This window comes from Schistocerca americana, chromosome 2 (assembly GCF_021461395.2).
Source record: "Schistocerca americana isolate TAMUIC-IGC-003095 chromosome 2, iqSchAmer2.1, whole genome shotgun sequence".
NCBI classification, from domain to species: Eukaryota; Metazoa; Arthropoda; class Insecta; order Orthoptera; family Acrididae; genus Schistocerca; species Schistocerca americana.
Window position 1 is genome coordinate 766,976,586 of NC_060120.1, and position 24,586 is coordinate 767,001,171.

General features: G+C 47.6%; 1 protein-coding gene across 1 annotated transcript in view; it reads right to left on the reverse strand.

Moving 5' to 3' along the window:
• The window catches only part of LOC124594411 (T-box transcription factor TBX20-like), a 187,422-nt gene that overhangs the window by 20,053 nt on the left and 142,783 nt on the right, over window positions 1-24,586 (reverse strand). The gene's annotated exons all lie outside the window — the stretch shown is intronic.

Here is a 24,586-nt window from a genome sequence, read left to right on the forward strand (position 1 = left end):
CGCATTCATAAAGAAATGGCTCTGAGCACTATACGACTTAACTTCTGAGGTCATCAGTCCCCTAGAACTTAGAACTAATTAAACCTAACTAACCTAACGACACCACCCATATCCATGCCCGAGGCAGGATTCGAACCTGCGACCGTAGGGGGTCGCGCGGTTCCAGACTGTAGCGCCTAGAACCTCTCGGCCATTCCGGCCGGCCACGCATTCATAAATAACTGATGGGCTGTGAATCCACAACCATCAACTCAACAACAATCGACTTCCAGCGGCAATCTAACATTAGCAAGCATGTTGGACATGGACAGAGACTGTGGATAAGTGGTGGCACTAGGTGGGAACGTGCTTTGGCCGGGAAGCGTGCTGAGATAGTCCGCACATTTGCGATTAACAATGTGTCCAGGTGGCGCAGTGGTTAACGCAACAGCCTAGTAAGCAAGAGATCCCAGGTTCGAATCCCGGTCCGGCAGAAATCTTCACTCGTCGACGCTGATTCCGGTGCAGCTGATACCAACACTTCCTTCCCTTTCCCCCCTCTCCTCCTTCAATTTGCATAAGTTGGCGTGACATCACATCTCTGGGAATCGGAGCTAGGACCTTTTCGCTGTAATTCTGTGGCGCAACTGAACTGAAGTGTGATGGTCTCTAATCAACTGGCACTCCCGGCGTGTGATAACCGGGCGTGCCAGCGTCCGCACTTGTGCCGTGCAACATTTCCTTCCCGGGGCCGGGTCAGAGGGCCCGCACAGCGCCAGCAGCAGCAGCAGCAGCAGCAGCAGCAGCCGCCAGCGCAGGTCGCTAACGAGCCGTCAGGCGGCCCGCGGGGTGCCCGGCCGCTCCCCGCTCTGCCAATTAGCGCCCGCTGGGTGGGCCCGTCTCGCCGCCTCCGCTGCAGCCTTTATTTACGCTTCCTGTGGCGTCAGATTCTTCACCCGGGCCGTTTCGCAAACCAACAGCCCACCCGGGTGCACGCTGACAACACGATACGGGACACGACGAGCGTGTGAATTCCACTGGCCTATCACACGAATCAGAAGACAGAGAAATTCACGACTGAGGGACAGCAAGGAGAAACAGGTAACAAGATCGGCTTTCGTGTTTGTCGTCCCAGACATTCTGATCTCTTAGTTGTTGTCTTAACCGTTTCGTGCCTGTAGAAGACATCGCACAGTTCTTAGGCTCCCTTTGATGCAGAACACTGATTACACTGAACTTCAGGGCAGGTTAAAATAATGTCGGCCCTGGCCTCTAAATCATCCACAGGCGAAGTTCTTAAACTGGTACGGCTTACGATTTGCCCTCACAGCGCCAGATTTGCCAATACCGGTAACGGTATCCTCTCTGGCTGCAGCGAATCAGTTCCATCAGTTTCTCTGCCTTGTTTTTTCCTTCCAGTATTACTAGTCCTGCAAGATACACAAGTTACATTCAGGGAAATTTGCGAGTTGCGGGGAGTGGTCGCGCGGTTTGAGGCGTCGTGTCACGGACTGCGCGGCCCCTCCCGCCGAAGGTTCGAGTCCTCCCTCGGGCATGGGTGTTTGTGTTGTTCTTAGCATAAGTTAGTTTAAGTACGTTTAAGTAGTGTGTAAGTCCAGGGACCGATTACCTAAGCAGTTTGGTCCCTTAGGAATTGACACACATTTGATTATATGAAATTTGTGAAGTAGGGCAGGTGTACTGGCAGAGTCGGAGCTGTGAGTGGGAGTCACGAGTCGTGTCGGACGACTCAGTCTGTAAGACGACTACCCGCGAAAGACCAAGGTGAAATCTGGCACGAAGACAGAGTGAGAGGTTCATTCTAGAAACTGCTGTTAATGTTTCACCAAAACGTATAGGTTTTAAGTAACAAATGTGTTCTTAAAGTGCAGAATCACCGATTTCCCGAAAAGAAATAACAGTGCTGACTGTTTAAGGTGTGTGTGTGTGTGTCAACTTTGGGCTGAAATTCCTTGAAGATATTTGTGTGTCATATTGGGAGACTGAGCGACTTTGAAAAGCCCAGAGTAACCGAAGTGCTTGCTTGTCAGAACTATAATTATGTAAATTCGTTAATTTATGGTCTGTTGTGGATGACCTACGGTAAGGATTGTCAACGTAACCGCTTGTTGATCCGTACTCATGCGTCCCAATATTTTAAAAAAAAGAAGAGTTTTCTTAGACAGTTACTATCATCATACAATATAAAAGAAAGGAATACAAGAGAACTCCTCATAAATGTCATTTATTTCTGGAGCTATGAAAGAAAACTGCCTTCTTTGAGATAAACGACTTACCAGAATACCTTAACCCAGTGAAAAAATGCTGTAATATTAAGTTCGGCAGTCGGATTGGACGAAACATTTGGTTCTGCAGGAAAGCAGGTTCATATTATATACTTATTTTATTCCTGGGGATTGTTATTGAGCATTAGGCGATGGCAGGTTACTTTATCGTTTGCTAGAGACAACTATCCACACTTCAACGATTGTACATTGTATCCGTTACTGAATGAATTACTCTTCATACACTGGTTCGATGGCTGATCCCCGGCGGGGTCAGGGATTTTCTCTGCCTCGTGATGACTGGGTGTTGTGTGATGTCCTTAGGTTAGTTAGGTTTAAGTAGTTCTAAGTTCTAGGGGACTGATGACCATAGCTGTTAAGTCCCATAGTGCTCAGAGCCATTTGGGCCATTTTTGATGGCTGATCACACACTCTGAGCTGAAAAACCATGAGATGCTAATCATAAATTACTTCACTGCCAGCAACGCAGGAGAACCGACAACAAGACCTGGCACATCTTCGGAGGGCGCAGCAAAGATCGTGCACAGGGGCAGAGATGTTAACAACCGACACTCCTGGATAACTGCACCTGAGTATCACTTTAAATATTTCATAGACTTTCGTTTCTATACTGGTGCCCAATGTGTTGTGTTTCTAATTTATAATGAACGTGTGGGGGAAGGTCGGGAAAGGAACGATTCCTAAGGTCAAATCCTTATGCTACATCGTTACAAGATCATGGCGAATGGACTACTTCCGCTTCAGACGTACAATAAAGGAACACCTAAGAGACGCAAACAGAAAAAATTCACACGATTCGCAGGCAGATGAGGAAAGTGGTGTGGGGCTAGGAATAGCATTCTGTCATATAATCACAGCAATTCCAAATCTAGGATTGGGATATACTCACGACGTGTGGGTCGCAAAGTTACGAGAGAAAAACTGGAGAAATAGCTAAAACCGACGAACATTACTGGTCGTACTTTAGCTCTCGGAAGATGGGGATCTAACAGGTGTAAAAATAGTCGTACTACCCACAGCTCCTAAATGCATATAATTAAGGCTCTATTATTTGTGTAGGCGTTCTATTAGGATGCCCCGCACTGCACTCGAGTATTCCGTGCCCCACCTACTAAGCCCTCTTTTTGCCGACAGTAACGCAAGAGGCCGTCTGCCACCACGCAGACTCGTTTTTCTCCGTCCGTTTCCTCTCCCACCCTCGGCGGAGCGGGCAAGAAGAACAGTGGGAGCTGCCACGGCAGGAACACGGAGGCGCGGACGCAGCTGTATCCAGGAAACGAGGACACATGGAGAAAAAGAAACGAGAGGAAGTCGGCCCGCGGAGGGGAGCCAGCGGCGAAGACGGACGGCTGCGCAATGTTTTGTTGCCGCTCGTTATTGCTGTTTTGCTGGCTCGCGCCTGCGAGCGATGTGCACGATGAAGCGCCGAAAGTAAAACAACAAATACAGCGCGGCGGGAGCTGGCGGAGCCACTGATTAAGGAGGCGGTAAATCTCCGGGGGGGAGGGGGAGGGGGGGGGGGAGGCGGGCGCCGCCAGCACCGCCGGCCGGTCGCCAACTCGTGTAGCCTGCTGACCCCCGCCAAGTCACGGCGTCTGGGGTGCTGACTCCGCGATGTTGTGTGTATTTCGCGACTCGTACGTAAACGTTCACAAATTATACTTCAAGCAAAGTGTAAATCGTGAAAGCGTATCTTGCGAATAAACTCAGCAGGCAAAATTCAAACGAAAATTTGTTCCATTTGATGATGTGCATGTGTGACGCCCGAATGTCTAGCATATCATTCCCTTCGCGTGCTGGTGTGGTTGGGAAGCGTGCTATTGAAGCTGTTCTGCGCTGTCCTTGGGCAAGCTGTACCACTACTGCGGTATGTGGTCCGTGATCTCGCGGATACTGGGTTGGAAACAGTAGGTGTGTGAGCTAATCCGAAAGGGACAGAACTGGGGATCGTACTGCCCACGTGAGTACCCCAACATCACGCGCAGTTCATATTGACAAGTGCGATGTCACGAGCATTGTCCTGCTGAGAAAAGGCACCAAGATACTGTAATATGAGAGATAACGCATACCTTCGTGCCGTCAAAGCTACCTCAGTCACTACCAGACGTGACGTGGAGTCCGCCAGATGACTCCCCATACCGTACTGCTGTGCCTCTCCATTCTTGTCGACGATGACAATCCGACGTAACGCAAAACCTCTGTTCATCGCTGAATACAAGGCACCGCTATTCATTTTCCTCGGCCACGGCGTCAGTACAAATGCAGCCGTTTGTATTGTCCTGTTAACAGCAGCTTTCACATGGGATATAATTCACTAGTGTGCATGCCGCCAAACTCCGCCTAATGGTGATCGACGACACAGAATGCTGCACTTCATCTCGGATAGCAGCCGCATATGTGAAGGGGGTACGATGTGATTGGTTCACAAATGGCAATTTTGGCCAGACGTGGTCGACTGAAACATTGTCCTCACATTTCCACACAGTCCAACATGGGGCGCCTGTCACGTCCGAATGACCCATAAATTTGGATACTGCATGATACACTCAGGTGGACAAATGGAGACCCAGAGTGAGGCCCCGTTCAAACTCTGTCCACTGCTGATAATGGTGTCTCAGACGAGAACGTGGGATCTCCGTGTTGTTCACAATGATCATTGAACATCTTATGATGTTCACATCTTTTGTATACCCCACGAGGCCTAGTAGCGTCACTGAACACTACTGGTGACCGTTCTCCGTGTCAAAGAGAAATGCAACTGCTATCGCTGACATACCCGCCGATGATGTGTACGTGTATGAAGTTATACTGACAACCGACGTTGTCTTGTGGATTCTTCACTTTTTTGTCAGGCATTACATAAATCCTGACCAAGAGGGACGAACTCTTTATTAGCGATACACAGAATAAGGAAATGTCCACGAAAGTAGTGCACGAACGACTGTGTCCTCAGCTTCGACCGGCTACGGTCTACTTTATTCAGGAAGTTTTGACTAGAATCTGAGTGACAGTTAACTGCAGGTAAAATCTTCTGGGTTGATAGGCCGCGTCCTATTTTTTCTGTACGATCGACGTTTCGACTCCTCTGCTGGGATCATCTTCAGGATCTGTGTTGTCCACTATTGACTGAACACGCCAATGAAAGCCTGCAGACTTACATCAATGACAGTTGTTCCCCACTAGCCGTACTCACCAGACTTAGCTACATGTGAGTTCTTCCTCTTCCTCAAGACGAAAATCAAAGTGAAAGGATGAAGATGTGATACGGTGGAAGGGGATTCAAGTGAACTAAATACCTTAACAACGAAATATTCCCAAGACACATTTCAAAAATGGCAGAAACGTTGAGAATGGTGTACGCTACTACTTTGATGAAGATGGCGCAGAATTAGTTCTGAGTAGGACTTAGTAATTTTAATTAATGGTTTTCGCGAACTTTTGGAAACCACATCGTAGTTAAACAGCCCGCGACTGTAACCATCGCGATTACGCAGTCCGATGGCATTAACAACAGTGGGAAAGTGAAGGAATCCACGAGTGACAGTTTGGCTGAAACTGGTGTGAAGGAGGTTATCAGACGTGAGGTCAAAGCTTACAATATGTTACCTGTGCCACCGACCTGGAAATTATCAGAAAAATTAATATGAAAATTAGTTTTTAACAGCGAGGACGTTAGAGACGGGTACCCAGCTCGGATTTGAGAAGCATCTGGAAAGGAAACGAACGTCCCGATTTGAAAAGAATCTTCCCGGGATTTGGCCAATGCTACTTAAGGAAACCACTGTAAACCTAAATCTGGATGGTTGGACGGTTGTCTGACTGACCGAGCGCTACTGGACACCGGCCGATGGTTTGCTGGCGATACGTCACCAGGTGCGGTAGTCGCTGTACTGGCGGCTATACTTAGCCGCGGGTGCTGAGCAGGTCCTAAATCACGGCGGCGCGCGACAAAGTCCGTACGCCGCGACGCTGGCGCCATTAGTGCCGGCCCGCTGGGCGGCAAGTGGGCCGCGCCGTGCAGCCACGTCAAATCCGTCTCCGTGACGGACCCCGGACACAACAAGTGCTCATTTCTCCCTCTTTCCGCGCGCGCCTCCATTCGTTCTCGAGAGCCGCCGACTCTTGACTGAGTGAAATACTGGCTGATAGGTCTACTGCTGCATAACTGTATTTTTAACCCAGCCTTCGTTCTTCTCTTTGTTCCTACAGTGATAGTTTCATCGAGTTGCCATGGAAAAATTCCACAATCCACTTCTTTACAATTATTGAGGATTCTGAGGAGAGTTTTGGCAGCGCAACGCACAAGCATCATCAGCATGTTGAGTATACGGTATTGCATTTATCTTAACCATCCCAAATAACTTTTTGTCTAGAAGAAAAAAAATTTCTAGCAAATGTCTTTAGCTACCAAAGGGATAGAAAATAGCTTGACTGGCTTTCCTGTAATTTCATTCTTTACGAAGATATGAAGAGGAGTTGCTCCTTTTTAAATGGCAGTATGTATTTTCTAGTCGGTAGGTCACCTCCTCTCCTCAGGGCCTGTTCATGCATGGTGTTCTGGATATACCTATAGAATAACTACTATGTATCGAGTGGCAGCATATTAACTGAAAACGGGCAAACCAGAAACAGTACGAGACCTCTTAGGGGAGTAAATTCGGACCCTGAGAGAGTTCAAACGCTGGAGAGTGAATTTATGGCAAAGGGTGCGGGACAACTGTCAAAAGGCCGTAGGTTGTATGCATCGTTCCCCAATATCAAGGAGCGACTGAGGATGAAACATATTAACCCCAAGCAGGCATGCTTCATTTCTTAATCGGCCATGGGCCATACTCCACTCATTCACTGCGTGTAAATCTCGGTCAGAAGGTTGATTGTGCATGTGGAGAGAAAGGGCGTCAGAACACATACTTCTGTACTATTACCGTTGTTCGCAGGGCAGACGACTAGTGCATTCACACCACAACATCACATACAGAACAAATCAAATGGTTCAAATGGCTCTGAGCACTATGGGACTTAACATCTGAGGTCATCAGTCCCCTAGAACTTAGAACTACTTAAACCTAACTAACCTAAGGACATCACACACATCCATGCCCGAGACATGATTCGAACCTGCGACCGTACATACAGAACAGACGTTGTGGCTCGATCTCAATGACTGTGTACACAGAATATTTAGAGTACTGCATAAAGAGTACGTGCAACGAAGGAGTACGAGCAGTAACGAGCAAAGGCAACAAATTATTCCACAGACAGTACCAGTGTGGCAGATGACAGTAGTAGTGCTAGCACAGTAGTCATAGCACAGTCAACGTTGGCACTAGCGAAACAGACAGCATAGAATAAGGACTAAATGTATAGTCACCGGAGTGTCGCGAAATCAATTGTTCTTAAGACATTAATGTTAGATTGTAAGAGAGAAGCGGGCGTAGGGAAGAGCATATACTGCTGTGTAAAGTATCCCATCTGAGGGCGAGAGGCCCAAAGTATTCCTGTGGTCCTTTCCCTAGGTTGCAGGTAATTTGTAAACGACAGCGAATAATATAAAAATAATCAACCTGACATTTTGTAAAAACGGGGCTTCTGCCGCATGTTCGCATCGTTCTCGCATGATATTTCGACGGCGTAATCGCTGTCTTCTTCCGGTGCTCCCCGAGAATGGTCCTTGGGCGGATCGTCCCAGTATTTATACCTGTAAGGTGCTATGCGCTCCTTAGTCGGTCCGCGCCGCATCGGGTTTTCCCTCTGCGGTCCGCCCCCGCCAGACGCGGTTCCTATGGTCCTCTCTGGTCGCTGGTGTTCCCACTGCCGTGCGCGCCCGGCTCGGCCGCTCTCTGGGGTCGAAGTCATCTGAGGTCTACCGAAACTGGTCTGAAATGTCTGATGCTCTGTCTCATTGCTGTATCCTCGGTTTCCACTTCCGTCTCTAGTTCAGCGCTCCGTAATCGGTACGCGCCGGGTCGAGTGTTCCGTCCACGGTCCGCGCCCGCCAGGCGCGGCTCCAAAGGTTCCCTCTGATCGTTGGTGTTCCGACTGATGTCCGCGCCCGACTTGGACGTCCTCTAGGGTCGTGGTCGTTACCTCAGGAGTGTCAGGACAAATCTGTAGTGTCTGGTGCTCTGTCCCGTAGCTGTTTTCTCGGTCCCCACTCCTGTTTCTTGTGAAATCTCGGTGTGTTTTGCGTTGAGTCTTCAGACGTTCAAGAGCCGGATCCCAGGCCGTGCTGAGCTGGTATGCAGTGTCACGGTTGATGAGATACTCCGTGATTTTGATCTCGATGGACTCTTTTACGACACTGTCATAATATCTAGGGGTCTGTGTGACAATCTTGATGTCACTGTAGATCATCGAGTGACCGAGCTCTAGACAGTGCTCTGCTATGGCTGATTTGGTTGCCTTCTGACTCTGGTGTGCCTCTGGTGTTCTTTGCACCTGATGCCCACCGTTCTGGTGGTCTGGCCGATGTATGGCATCCCACACTCTAATGGTATGTAGTAAAAGTCTGGCTTCTGTAACCCCAGGTCAGCCTTTGCATTCCACAACATTGTCCCAATCTTAGTGGGTGGTCAAAAATACGCTCTTGATGTCATGTTTCATGAGAATTCTGCTGATGTTAGCAGAGATCGGTCCAGCATATGGTAAGTATGTCACCCTCTTCGCTTCTTCTGGTTCGTCTTACTGTATCCTGTGGTTGAATATGGCAAGTATGTCACCCTGTTCGCTTCATCTGGTTCTGCTTACTGGGTCCTGTGGTTGAATGGCATGTCGAAGTGCCTCCTGGATGTCTAAATTTGTTCAAATGGCTCTGAGCACCTTGAGACTTAACATCTGAGGTCATCAGTCTCCTAGAACTTAGAATTACTTAAACCTCACAAACCTAAGGACATCACACACATCCATGCCCGTGGCAGGATTCGAACCTGCGACCTTAGCGGTCGCGCGGTTGCAGACTGTAGTGCCTAGAACCGCTCGGCCACCCTGGCCGGCTCCTGGATGTCTCTTGATGAGAATCCATTCTTGCTGAACACCGAATGTAAGTGTTCTATTTCCATCGCCAATCTGTTGGGGTCTGACAGATAACGTGCTCTGTGGACTAGAGTTTTGAGCACTCCGTTCTTCTGAGCCGGATGTGCTGCCACGGATAAGGAATACCGCACATGGCAAAATGGCGCTATACAAAACCGGCACTGAGGCAACTGTGGTGCACCATGGGCCACAGATGGCAGGTATGAAAGACAGCTGCGAATGGAGGTGCAACCACTGAGCAACTGACTGTCGAAATGAACCAGGTGGTTACCAACAATGTCTCCTCTACAACAGTTCAGCGAATGTTGCTGCGTATGGGCTGCAACAGCAGGCGCCTTCTTCATGCACCCATGCTGACTGCTGTTAATCGGCTCCAAAGGCTGGAACTTGCAAGCCAGTACCGCAACTGGACGTCCACTGAGAGGCGACATGTGTCCTTTCCAGATGAATCACTTATTATGCACCGTTGGACTACATCTACACACATACTCCGCAATCCACCATACGGTGCGTGGCGGAGGGTACCTCGTACCACAACTAGCATCTTCTCTCCCTGTTCCACTCCCAAACAGAAGGAGGGGAAAACGACTGCCTATATGCCTCTGTACGAGCCCTAATCTCTCTTCTCTTATCTTTGTGGTCTTTCCGCGAAATGTAAGTTGGCGGCAGTAAAATTGTACTGCAGTCAGCCTCAAATGCTGGTTCTCTAAATTTCCTCAGTAGCGATTCACGAAAAGAACGCCTCCTTTCCTCTAGAGACTCCCACTCGAGTTCCTGGAGCATTTCCGTAACACTCGCGTGATGATCAAACCTACCAGTAACAAATCTAGCAGCCCGCCTCTGAATTGCCTCTATGTCCTCCCTCAATCCGAACTGATAGGGATCCGAAACGCTCAAGCAGTACTCAAGAATAGGTCATATTAGTGTTTGATAAGCGGTCTCCTTTACAGATGAACCACATCTTCCTAAAATTCTACCAGTGAACCGAAGACGACTATCCGCCTTCTCCACAACTGCCATTACATGCTTGTCCCACTTCATATCGCTCTGCCATGTTACGCCCAAATATTTAATCGACGTGACTGTGTCAAGCGCTACACCACTAATGGAGTATTTAAATATTACGGAATTCTTTTTCCTATTCATCTGCATTAATTTACATTTTTCTATATTTAGAGTTAGCTGCCATTCTTTACACCAATCACAAATCCTGTCCAAGTTATCTTGTATCCTCCTACAGTCACTCAACGACGACACCTTCCCGTACACCACAGTATTATCAGCAAACAGCCGCACATTGCTATCCACCCTATCCAAAAGATCATTTACGTAGATAGAAAACAACAGCGGACCTCCCACACTTCCCTGGGGCACTCCAGGTGATACCCTCACCTGCGATGAACACTCACCATCGAGGACAACGTACTGGGTTCTATTACTTAAGAAGTCTTCGAGCCAGTCACATATTTGGGAACCAATCCCATATGCTCGTACCTTAGTTAGGAGTCTGCAGTGGGGCACCGAGTCAAACGCTTTCCGGAAGTCAAGGAATGTGGCATCCGTCTGATACGGTTCATCCATGGTTCGCAAGATATCATGTGAAAAAAGGGCGAGTTGCGTTTCGCAGGAGCGATGCTTTCTAAAACCGTGCTGATGCATGGACAGCAACTTCTCTGTCTCAAGGAAATTCATTATATTCGAACTGAGAATATGTTCGAGAATCCTGCAGCAAACGTATGTTAAAGACATTGGTCCGTTGGGCATTGATATGTATGGCGTGAAATATCTGTAATTAAACACCCTACGATAATCGTCGGAAGAGTCAAGGGCAGAGGAAGGAACGTTATGGCCCGCTAAATATTTTCTGGGTGGTCTCGTCACTCTGGAAGGCACAATGAGTCAACGCAAGTATGCATCTATCTTTGAGGTCCATATTTAGGTCTTCCAGGGCTGGTCACGTTAATGTACGTAAGTAATCCAGTGTTCAGTACACTGTTCTGACCCAGTGATACCGAGACTTCCCGGCGCACTTTACATGACGATAATGTTGTGACTCGTCGGTGCCTGTGAAGGACCCGGCAGCACGGTGTAGCAGTGGCCGGCGGCGACGCGGGCGATGCTGCCACCCAAGTGGAGATTCTGCGGGTGTCGGGGCGGCGACCCGCGTGCGTCGCGGCGCCGTATGGCTGTCAGCGCGCGGCGGTGATTTAGCGCCACCCGGCCGGCCGCGAAGACAACTTGTTTGAACGGGCAGCGCGCCCGCCGCAGGTAATTGGGCGTCCCGTGCCAGCGCCCAGCGGCACACCGCGCCTCATTACGGCCGCGCGCTGACAGTATTTATGCGTCCGGTTCGACGACGCGCCGGTGCACCGTCTGTCGCCGACGCCGACGCCGAAATCGACACTCCCCCGCAGTGGTGAGTCTTTCGACACTACTCTGCTGAGCTTAGCACTCTGAATCCGACTAATAATATCCTTATCTGCCTCCCATGGCAATATAAGATTATCAACGGCACGCTGCATACTTTCCTGGCCGCCCAAATGTGCGGGCAGTTTTCAGTTTGGAAATCGCCTCAGACACTTTACAGCTGTAGGTGGAGACGTTTTTGTCCGTAGTCCTTCGAAGTGGGCATAGGTAGGGGACCATGAGGTTCTTTTCAAGGAGAGTAGTTCGTGTGGTAGTCGGCATTTCCAACAAACGCAGGGAAAGCTCTAAAACAAAATGTATTCACAGTTGCGAATATGAACCACCTTCGGCTGTATTTTGGAATGACGCCAATGAAACTTTGTGCTAGACCGGGACTCGAACGCAAATTTCTTGCTTCATGCGCGCAGTCATCTTAACCGTTTTGGCCACTCGAGCATGAAACCACAGCTCTCTGAGACTGCAGACGTGTGTGCAAGTTGCGTTTGCGTGAGCGTGTGAGCGCGTGTGTGTATGTGTGTCTGCTGCTGACAAAGACTGAATGGCCGAAAGCTATAATTGTGTGAATCTTTTTACTGTGCCTATCGCGACTCAGTATCTCCGCTTTATGGTGAGTAGCAACAATCCTGCCGGCCGGAGTGGCCGTGCGGTTCTAGGCGCTACAGTCTGGAGCCGAGCGACCGCTACGGTCGCAGGTTCGAATCCTGCCTCGGGCATGGATGTGTGTGATGTCCTTAGGTTAGTTAGGTTTTATTAGTTCTAAGTTCTAGGCGACTGATGACCTCAGACGTTAAGTCGCATAGTGCTCAGAGCCATTTGAACCATTTTTGAGCAACTTTCCTTTTCTGGTATTGTTACATTCCATCCTGGATTTTCCATTGTTGCATATGAGTAGATATCGCTGGCAGATATTACGGCTGAAATGGTGGCCAGTCAAAAACCATAAACACACGGTATGGTGTATTTAACAGCCAGTATATTCCTGTGACCTGCATTAATCACTTCTGTTTATCAACTGACGTTAATATGTGTCAAAACAGTGGCAGAGATCGTAAAAGAGCGGCAACACCATGTTAGACACATGATATTTGCCTTACCAGAGGTATTATCAGGAAAGAGGAGGTGGATATTTATGTAGCTAAGTGTTTATCACGTCCTTGTAAAATCTTGATCTCACAACGATGGCGTGGCTGCAACATTATAAAATCGCAGTTCACTGATTCATGATGACATATACAAAAGTTGTGAACAGAAGGTGATGAACAGAAGTGACGAATGCAAGTCACAAGAATATACTGGCTGTTGAATGCCCCATACTGTGCATCAATAGATTTCACTGTGCACAATGTCAGTCATGTTATCTATCTTCTTATCTACTCATATCTAGTAATGCGACAAATGGTCTGTAAGACAAGAAATATGTTTTTTCGACGATGACATCTCACAGACAGGTCGGACGAAGTTTAACGTGTAAGTAATGTTTTCAAATGCGTAATAACTGCTTGTTCCTATGCTTCGTACTGTACGATTTGCACACTTTATTAATTTTCAGTTCAGCGTGCACATGAGAATGGCTATAAAGCCGAAATTATGATTGTGTGAAATAAATGAACAGCTAACAAATTTCTTTGAAAAAATTCTATATGACTGTGTTCCCTCACGAAGGAAAGATCATCAAACTATTGTTGTAGGCCAAAAATCACGAACCACCAACGAAATGTAAGCAGTGGCAAATGACACGAATTGTTTCTCGACAAACCCAGGATTTTTTTTTCTTACCGCTTTACGCAAACTGAGTTGAATGTGTAACAAATATTCCTTATTCATCGTACTTTATTGTTGCGAGAACGCACACTACACTATGCGGTTAAAATAGAAGAACACAGTAAACATAACCTTCACATCTGACCACATTTGTCGAGTTGAGCTTACTTTGGTCGTTGCGATACAGACTGCTTCACTGGGACAACTGGATCTTAATTTCGCTGTAATATCAGTAAAAACATGTTTCACTACCTGTTATAACACGCTTCAGTAGCCCTGCATACTGTTAGCTTCATCTAGCAACTCCTAAGCAACACGCATTCGCCCATGTTTTTATTCCAAAGTCAACAATTTTGGAACAAATTTTCCTGTTTCACGCAATATATCATGGTATCAGCCAACCATATACCACCATGATCAGCGACTACAGTGATTGTGATTCTACAATCATACATGTTCACTTCTCTCACTTTTCACACCTTTTCATATGTTGATTATGTGCTGGGATGTCCATGGCGCTCGTCACATCCAGCGCACACACGGTCTTCTCCGAAAATGCTTATACCACTGGTAAATCTTTGTTTAACTCATAGCAGACTCACCAAAACCAATACCTAATATTTCGAAAAATTTGCTACTTTTCATTTGCGTCTTGTAGAAAGTTTAATAGACATTCTCTAATCAGTTTTATACAAAATTAATAAACGACAATACTACCGGTATCAAAATATATGCAAATCTAATGATTTTTCCTTGTGTAGGAACTTTTTGAATGAAATCATCGCCATCATTTGAATGCAAGTTCTGTTATACATCTATTTTACTAAAAAACGTTATTCCGGCTATAGAGCCAGTTTAAAATGCAATGGTGAAAAAAGTCAGTACATTTCAAATATGTCTGAATGACATGTAATTGTCCAAATGTTGACATAAACACTGTTTTTCAACATCTTTGCATTAAATGTCTAGGGGTAGTAGATCACGTAACTGGGAACAACTTTTGTTAGAGACAAACTGTTCGCTGATGCTTACCGACTACGCTAGACGGCCTTTCGCCACTCATCGATCCCGAGACGACGAGATTTCAAAGAATTAGCAAGGTGTACTGGCTAGGTGTGCTGCATTCTACCTACCCCAGTAAATTGATAGAGTGCTTTTACACAAGAAAACCTTAAGAATGAGTGTCTCTAAGTGGATAAAGCTGTTGTGGGAGTGAATGAGCAGCTTAAATTGGCTCGGCATATCTCCTTTTACACGGAGCAGGTGACTGGATTATCGGCAACACACGTTGCATATGCATATTGCAGAGTGTCTGCACCCCACCGTCTCTTAGGGATATAACAAATGAAAGGTCGCCCAGCGTCTCCACGAGGCGTCAGCGAACATTTTGACTCTAACAGCAGTTGTTTCCGATAAGTGGTCTATTAACCCCCAGATATTTGGCGCAAGGACTTCGAAACGCCCTGTTTATGAAAAAGAATGCTGTAGAAACGGCCAGACAGAGTTCCACTAGAAGCATCCTAAGTAAAAGTATTTCATCCTCAAGCAGGCAGCCGACAGTACATTCACCCGGCTGGTTCTCGAATACCAGTCATCTAATCACAAAACCGCGAATAAGCGATTACCGGTGACGTTACCCACGGAGACACACTATAATGTAGAGTGCTATAATAGTACTGGCCAACACCGTTCTGCAGTAAGCACTAACGAATATCTTCTGTAATATTCCGGCGACAACATGTCATTCCGAAGTGTCTGATATTTACGGATCTTTTTCTCACCACTGCACTTGAAAATGGCTCTACAGCCGAAATCACGAAAGTAAAATAAATAAGTAATAAAACCTAAAGTCAGATGGCAGCAATGATTTCCCTCACATGTAAAGCTACTGACAGCTGATAACAAAGTAAATTCTTGGTGGTCACAACGTCTCTACTTGCACAGTGTCTACATATAAGTCCACACTGCTTCATTAAGACATGCTCTCCCTGTGCAGGAATCACGAAATGTGACAGCGTAAGAGTTGTGGATTTCGTGATATGTGCAAATTTGGGTGGGTCTCGGATATTCTCCTGTAGCAAAAAAATTTAAGGCGACTACTCGCAATGAGCGAGAAATCCGGGTTCGAGACCCTATCCGGCACAAATTTTCATGTGTCGCAAACAGCTGACGTCAACTGGGTTTCGCAAAATGCGAAACCATTTAGTACAACAGGGTAAATATCCAACAACGCTAACATTGTACATCTGAGCTCAGGTGACAAATGTCACGGGATATCGATATGCACCCATACAGATGGCGGTAGTATCGGATACTAAAGCTACAAAAAGAGCAACACATTGGCGGATCTTTCATTTGTACTCAGTTGATTTTGCGAAAGGATTTCCAACGTGATTATGGCGGCACGGCGGAATTAATAGACTATGAACGCCGAATGGTATTGGAGACATTTCGGAAATCGTTAGAGAATTCAGTATTCTGAGATCCACAAAAGCTGTGCGGAGAGTACTGTATTTCAGGCATTGCCTCTCGCCACGGACAACGCAGTGGCTGATGGCTCTCACTTAACGACCTAAAGCAGCGGCGTTTGCGTAGAGTAGTCAGCGCTAAAAGACAAGCAACCCTGCGTGAAATAAACGCAGAAATTAATGTTGGATGTACGAAGCACGCATCCGTTAGGACAGTGCGGCGAAATTTGCCGTTATGGACTGTGGCAGCAAAAGACCGATGCGAGTGCCTTTGCTAAAAGCACAACATCATATGCAGCGTCTCTCTTGGGCTCGTGATCCTGTCGATTGGACCTTAGTTGATTGGAAAACTGTAGCCTGGTCAGATGAGTCACAGTTTCAGTTTTTAAGAGCTGATAGTGTGCTTCGAGTGTGGTACAGACCTCACCAAGCCATGGAACCAAATTGTCAACAAGGGACAGTGCAAGTTGGTGGTGGCTCCATAATGACGTGGGCTCTGTTGACGTGGAATGGACAGCGTGCTCTGGATGTTCGGCTGTTTGGAGACCATTTGCAACCATTCATGGATGGCATGTTCCCAAACAACGATGGAATGTTTATGGGTGACAGAGTGCCAAGTCACTGATGGGCCACAATTTCTCGCAATTGGTTTGAAGAACATTCTGGACATTTCGAGCGAATGATTTGGCCACCCGGATCGCCCGATATGAATCGCGTCGAACATTTATGGGACATAATCGAGAGGGCAGTTCATGCCCAAGATCCTGCACCAGCAATCGCGTTCGTCTACAGAGGATGCTTGGCTCAATATTTCTGCAGGGCACTCCCAACGGCGTGTTGAGTGCGTGCGACATCGAACTGGTACACTACGCCGGGCGAAAGAAGATCATAGGCGATATTAGGGGGTATCACATGATTTTTGTCACCTCAGTGTATGTTACATTTCAGACAGGTTCATCAACACAACCGGACTAACACTACACATGAAATCACAACATTCACGCTGCTATTTGGGCTCACCTCGTAGAATACAGTCAGACCTGTACCGCTGCCAGCGAGAAGAGTTTCTCCCATTCCGTGTGAGGACAGACGGCTGGGCTGACAGAGGGCGGCGCCGCGTCCCCGCGCCGTGGGCGACGGCGCGATGTGTTCATTAGGAGCGGCCGTAAAGCGCCGTCAGTATTTATGGGGCGTGTTGGGCGCCCAGAAGCGCCGCCCAGCGCGAGAAGCGGCCATTAAGGTTAAGTTTAATGGACTGCGCCCGCCGGTGCGTAATTTCCACGCGCGCCACGCCCGCGCGATTGTTGAAAATTTAATGACGGCCGGGGCAAAAATTTGTGCCGGCTCACCGATTGTGCGGCTCGGACGGAGAAATGCGGGGAAAGCCGAGAATGGTGCGCGGGGTTAGCGAGGATCAACAAACGCCGCCAGCGAGCTGGCGCCAGGAGCATACAGTCTAGACGTGCGTACTTGTCGGGAGGGAAAGCGGGTCGTGTTTTAAGGGTTACAGTTCAATGCGGTGCTCTCTGTACCGACACCGACGCTAAACGATTCGGCCTGGGTGGCACACCTGCCACGCATGTCTCCGCGGGCACTGACCGTGAGATGCAATTTCGGTATAGGAATTATCTCTTACGTATATGAAGCAGAGTGTATGTGTTTATGTCTTGCAATCCTCCTTAACCCCTTGACCGATTTCAACCAAACTTGGCGCAGAAACAGCAGGCCTAACGGGTATCATCACTGTTGGTTTCTAGCTTCATAACTACGAGAGGAGCAGAGATATGGGCAAAAACGTGCTTAGTTCCTAGCATGTAGGCTGCCCTGAACGTCAGGCGTGTGGAAACAGTCCAGCCTGCCAAATCAACCTGCTTTTCCGGGCAGCCTAAATGTCAAGGATCCCGGCATGTGGGCTCCCCTGCATGACAGTCATGTTGTATTGAAGTAGTATCGGTCTGTTTTATCGACTTGCTTTGCATGGCAACCTGCACATCAGTGGCAAATAAATGATTTTTGAACTCGCTGTTGTTTAGCCTCCCCTGCATTACAGTTGTGTTGTGGGAATAGTATCGGCCTGCCTGCCTTACTGAACTCTGTGTCAGGGACTGAACGGTATGGACGAAGATAGGCTGATATGGATGGAGCAGGAGGTGGACAAATTGATGGGGAGGCAGAAATGTATCTAGAGAAGGACAGATGAGGGGATGCATGAGGTAGGTGGAAGGTGTACAGGGATAGTGGTCAGGTGGCACAGATGAAAAGAGAGAAGGGCAGGAGAATATGATCAGAGGAAATGGAGACGAAGATATGGCCAGAAGGGGTGGAGGAAATGGACAGTGAGGGTAGATGGATGAGATAAAGAGAGAGAGAGAGAGAGAGAGAGACAGAGAGAGGAGGAGGAGGAGGACGGGGTAGTAGATATAGGTGAGAGGATGAAGTGGGCAGAGAGAGCGGGGGAGAGGTGGACATAGCAGGGAGTAGGAGGAAGTGTGTTCAATATTTGTGTTGAATGCTTACATCGCCGAAGCTGTGGGGAAAAGGCTAGTTCGTAATGTTTGTCGAAAGGTTGGAAAACTGCAATCATTCCTGAGACAAGGTACTTTGTGATCGTAACTGGATAGTGGCACTGGGACAGAAATGGCATCCAAGATTGTCCCACAGACAGATCTGTGGGTCTTGCTGGCCACGTGAGTATCTCAAGATTGGACAGACGGTTCATAGAGTTACGCACCACCTGTTGACGAGCATTATGCTGTGGAAAAAAGGGGCCACTGTACTGTTGCTTCAGAGGTAACACAGAAGGACGTTGGGCATCAGTGACGCCCCGTTTCTTCAACCACTACCAGCTCTTGTCTGAAGTCCGATATCCAACATGTCTAGTGTTCTCATGGTGTAGGAACCATTGTCCATAAGATTTGGGAAACCAGTGGCTGGTGAAATCATATTTACTAATTCTGTCCACAGGAACAGGACTGTGAATTTGCTGTTTAAGCCATTCACAGTCTCCAAAATGTTGTAGTACAGTTATGTTCCTGCAGTCACCACTTCATAATTTCCTTCCACAAAGCGCATGTCTTGGTGGGTATAGCTGAGCAGTTTCCCTCGTGTTAATTTCCACGAACAAAGTTTTGAAACATCTCTTCTTAAATAATATCCCCTTCCCTTATGGTTCACTGTCTTCGTTAAAGAAATCATATTTTCTGTCATTATGAAAAACATTGCGAAAGTACTGCTTTCACTTTACTGTGCTAACGAAATCGGAATGCGTGATTTACAGAGACCATTCGCGCAGTACAATTGTTCCTCGAAAACCAGGAATTTGTTCGGGCTAGCAAACTAATATGGAGATCTTCTTTTAGCGCTGAATCCAGAAGTAGGCTGGTTGACAGCACATTACCTGTCTTCACGTCTTCCTGCCTTCTTCATTTCTGGTATAAGACCTGCAGTGAACATATTTCAGAATTTGAGCTGTGTACTACAGCCGTGTTATTTCTCTACTTCTTTATTTATTAGCATATAACTCTATTATAGTTTATTGCAACCCATCACGTCGCATTAGATGACCAGTAATCTGAACTCTTCATTTTTACAGTAGCGGTCCAGAAACTTCTCTTCTTTCCCATTCTTTAAAGGAGTTCGCCATTAGTGATCTCATCAGTCGATCTTATCTTCAGGATGCATCCATAACACCAAATCTCAAAAATAATTTGGCCTTTTCCTTTTCTCGGTCACCAGAGTCGTGGTCTCCCTCCAAAAAATACCACACTCCAAAAGTATGCGTTGATACCGCATCCACTGATTTGTAGGCTATTGCGTTTACCAACGTCGGCTTGTCAGCAGGTCACCTTCAATTTACTGAAGGTACTTTCTGACACATATATGCGAAAGTGAGTTTCCTAAATTCGGCATTCCTCTTCCACAGGCTCCAATCGAATGAACAGCAGCTCCATGTTACAGAGACAAGAATAAGGTCCTAGTCTGGAGTAGTGCCATTAAATACAGAGTGAGAAACTAGTCTGGAGTAGTGCCATTAAATACAGAGTGAGAAACGACCACTTCCGAGGCCTGTTTATGGTAGTAAACGTAGCTTCAAGACAATCGCCTGCGCTGATTGTTGGACGGACATGTCACGCATCGTGAATCTAAACGTATGGCAAAAACAGTACTTGGTATAAAAGAAGGGAAAAAAGACCAGAGCCACCCAGCGAATACGTGAACCCCAAAGAACGACCTCTGAAATGATGCAGATACATGCAGAATCGTGCAATAAGATCTGGAGGGCCGACCCTGATGTATGTGGGGAATAAAGCACGAAAGAAGAATAAAAAGAAGACGCTGTCCGTCTTGCACAAGCTGTGTTGCACGCGAACTTGATGGTTGGCGAGTCGTCCGAGTACTAGTAGGCGCAAGTTGAGGATGGCAGCGGTTTCCCAGCGGAAGTTCCTTATTAGGCGGGAGGCGGCGGTTCGCGTGACCGGGTCCCGGCGTCGAGGAAGCGGCCGTCCGTACCTGTCACGTCACGCCACGTCACGATGCAGCTACGTCACGCGCCATTGCGCGCGATGCTCCGCCGACGCCCGTCCGGGCACGGAGTGCACCTTACGCCCTGGCAACGGGACCCCGGCACAGCCGCGCTCACCGGAACGGCCGTGCGAATCTTCTCACCGCCACACACCGCCCTCCCCCTCCCCTCTCTCCCAAATCCCCCAACCCTCTTCCGCTCCTATTTCTCCTCTGAGGTGCACGATCAGAGAGGCGTCGAGCTTGTTCCAGTCGACTGATCTTCTGTCACCACCGAGGACCCGCACCTTGTACCCAGAGTGATTTAAACCACGATTTATAGCGGCACCACCGAGTACGCTTCACTCTACAGTTGAAGCAGTTCATAACCGGATAAAAAGTTCTTGGGTTCCGAACCGTATCAAGTAATTAAAATTACACGAACTTTCGGCCAAGTACTCCTTGGCCATTATCAAAGGGTATGACTGCCAGTGGACTGCTGGTATTTCCCTTGTATGCACTAGTTGCCGGCTGTGACGTCACTGGTGCCCGCGGCATCGCCATATATAGGCATACGTTGACTCGGAGTTCGATGGGCCCGCTCGAACCACGCCGTGCTGTGCTGAAGGCCACCGTCTCTGTTTAGGGTGTTGTCGGTGACTGTTACTTCAGTGGCTTCTTTAATTACAAAGTCCCAGAAGTAGCTAGTGTTTCTTCAAATTGTATCCGGTGTCCGCTATCTAAAGCAGATTTCTTGGGGTATCGTAGGCGATAAAACGTCTCATGCTCTTTCCTGCGTTATGCCACAGACGTGCTGTTTGTCTGACGTAAGACTGGCCTCACTCGCATGGTACCTTGTAGACCTCAGGTGTTCTGACACCTGCTGCGCTTGTAACAGCTCTCAGTAACTGACGGATTTTTGTCGGATGCCTGAAGATCGATTTGATCTTGTGTCGTTTCAGCAGGCAACTTATATTGCCAGACTGGAACTACAGGACGGAAAAAAAGCCAGTTTCTGTTCCTGCTCCTCGCCGGTGGTCTTATTGTGAGTCTTCCTTGAAATCACTTCATTTGTTTGATGGACGCTGTTCCTGAAGACCTTGCTTAGGTGGCTCAACTCAAGGGGCAGGTTATCAATGTCTGATATCATTCTTGCACGATGTACCATTTTTTTGTAAAACAGTGCGCTTCTGTGCCGGGTAACGACGGATGATGGCGTAGAAGTACAGATCGGTGTGGGCGGGTTTTCTATAGATGATGTGACCAAGGCATCCATTTCATTTGCGGCGGACTAGGACGTCAAGGAAGAGCAATGCATCAACTTTTGATACCTCCATGGTAAACTGGATGTTCGTCGAGTTTCTCAAGTCCATGAACGTGTCGTCATCATATCGATAGAAACAACTAGACTTTAATGGCGCTGTGTCTAAGGCAATATCTCCAAAATTTTCCATGAAGAAGTTTGCAACAGCTGGAGCTGACGGGCTACCCACTGCAACGCCTACCGTCTGATCATAAATCGGGCCATTGTACAGGAAATACGAAAACGTAAGAGTGTGCCAAAATGGCTCGGCCACTTCACTTACAAAGAACAGGAATACTAAGTCCAAACAGTCTTTGACAGGCACATTCGTAAGCAGCGCCACCACATCAAAAGTAACCATAATGTCACTCTCACTGCGTCGAACACTGTTAATTCGGTAGATAAAATCTGCTGAATTTTTAATGTTGTGTTCGCAGTGTCCCACACGTGGAGCATGGCAATTGTCCAAGTACTTAGCCAGCTTGTATGTTGGTGGACCAGTTGTGGATACGATGAAGCAGAATGACGTCCTGCCCTTGTGAACCTTCGGCAAAGCATAAGAAGTGGGATTATGTAGGTAGAGCAGATTCTTCACCTCACTGTCTTCCACCGGAGAAGTTCAGATGTCTCTTATTATTCTCGATGTTGGGTTGTACGGGAGTTTGCGATAAGTATCTTCGTCCAGTAGCGCTCAGATCTTCGTACCACAGTACGTGTATTTCATGATTACGGCTGTATTCCCCTTGTCAGCAGAAAAGACCACAATGCTTTGATTATTGCACGATCCTCGCAGGACATTGCACTCAGTCCTGCTCATGTTGGATACTGGTAACTGTTTTCGTGAGAATATGGCTTCTTTCACGCCATATTTCATCCGCTGTTTCATTTGGGAGCTTCCGGACTGCCTGTTCGACGCCGCCTATTATATCACAGACTGGAACGTCTGGCGGCGAAGTAGCGAAATTAATTCCTTTCTTAAGAGCCGACATTGCATCCGTGTCTATATCTCTAGCCGTCAAGTTGATGACGGCGCGTTCTGAGGATCTGTGGTCTGCTCCGTGTATTGTTGCGAATGGTGGCTGAACTTTTCTTTCTGCCTCTCTGCAGTTCGTTTCCGTGACGACGTTTGTTGGGAAACCATATCTTCAACCCATTGCCAGTCCAAAGCTGTGAGTGTCCTTGATAGTCGTAGATGCAAACCCATAAGAGCACGTCCATTCGAACCAGCTGTTGCCTGGTGTTTTGTCTCCCTTCTCGTAGCATTGCGAAGCTGTCACGACGAAATATCCTTCTGGAGGCGGCGCTGTTGATATGATGGGATACCATAGCAAATAGTTGAATAGTCTTCTCGTCACGTCATCAGTTTATACAGAGTGATTCAAAGGTAACTGTACTCGCTTTGTGGGTGTAACGTATGCATCAAAATAAAACTTCTAATAAAGTTTTGTCTGACATTGATTTATTTCACAGTTTCACAGTAGAGTATCGATCACAAGTGCAACACAAACAACGCAAAATTAATTCTTCTCGGGATGTAACGACACGAAATTCAACCCCAGGAGATGTTCAAAATGATGCCCATTAGACGAAGAGAGTGACGTGCTTGCCGTTCTCGGAATATTGCAGTTTCCGTTCATCTCATTCTGCACAGTTGCACAGCTGTTTTCATTTCTCTGTTGTAGTTGTGCTACATTCTCAGTTGCAACGCCGTACACGAGCTCCTCGAGACGGGCTCAAAAGTAGAAGTCCAGGGTCTGAGATACGGTCATCTGGCGGCCCAAGCAGCTGGTCCCACAAGACCCATGAGCGTCTCTGGATAAGCAGCATTGAGATACTCTCTTGCTTTCCGACTGAAATGTGTAGGGGAAGACAAGGACTCAATGTGCCCACCAAATAAGGCCACTGGGTGCTAGTGATATCTTGAGTTCAAGATTTTGGCGCCGGAGAGAAAGTCGAAGCGGGCCACATGAAAGCGACCAGAAGAGTAAAGATCGCCCCCCCCCCCAAAAAAAAAAAAAAAACTGTGATGTAAGACGATACTGTGATTTCCGGAGAATCTGTTACGTCAGGAGCGAAAGTCTGTACAGCACGAGCTCCGGCAGCCAGCTGGAATGTTTCGCCGCTGCCACAGCTAATACAGGCGCTAATCTCCTCAAAAATGAATGTGCGGCGCGCGTTTTGTAACGCGAATTACGGCGAATGAAATATTAGGATCGCAAAGCGGGCGCCGGCGCGGCGCAGCGCTTAATTGTCAGGTAGGAGCGCTGCGCGCGGCGCCGCATTAATCAAAATTTCGTTGATGGCGGCGGCGGCGGCGGCGGCGCGCGTGAAACAACAATGAGCGGCTTGATTTAAGGCGGAGAGGGTGGGCGTGGCCGGGCCGGTTGAGCCACCATTACCGCCAGAATGGCCCGTAATGAATTGAACAACCCGTATTTTGTTCGCCGGTCGGCGGAAATAAACCGCTACGTAATCGCCCGTCGCCATATAAGTGCGCTTCTCCTTCTGTCGTCAGAAGAAGAACCGCTTGTTAGAAGAGTTCCGTGCCCGTCTCACTAAAGACAACACCTCCGGTGAAAAGATTCCTCCATCAATCTTAGAAGTTACATATCTTAACGTTGTCGTAACAGTCCTAGATTCGCTGTGTATTTTTTCGTTTTTAATTATTTTTGAATTCTGTACGAGTAACGTAAAACTGGCGCTCGATCGAAGAACATTTCAATATACTACCTGTATATGAAAAGAGTGGTCGTGGTGGGTTAGCGGTCAGAGTGCTAGATTCCGGCCAAGGAGTTCTGTAAATTTTTCTC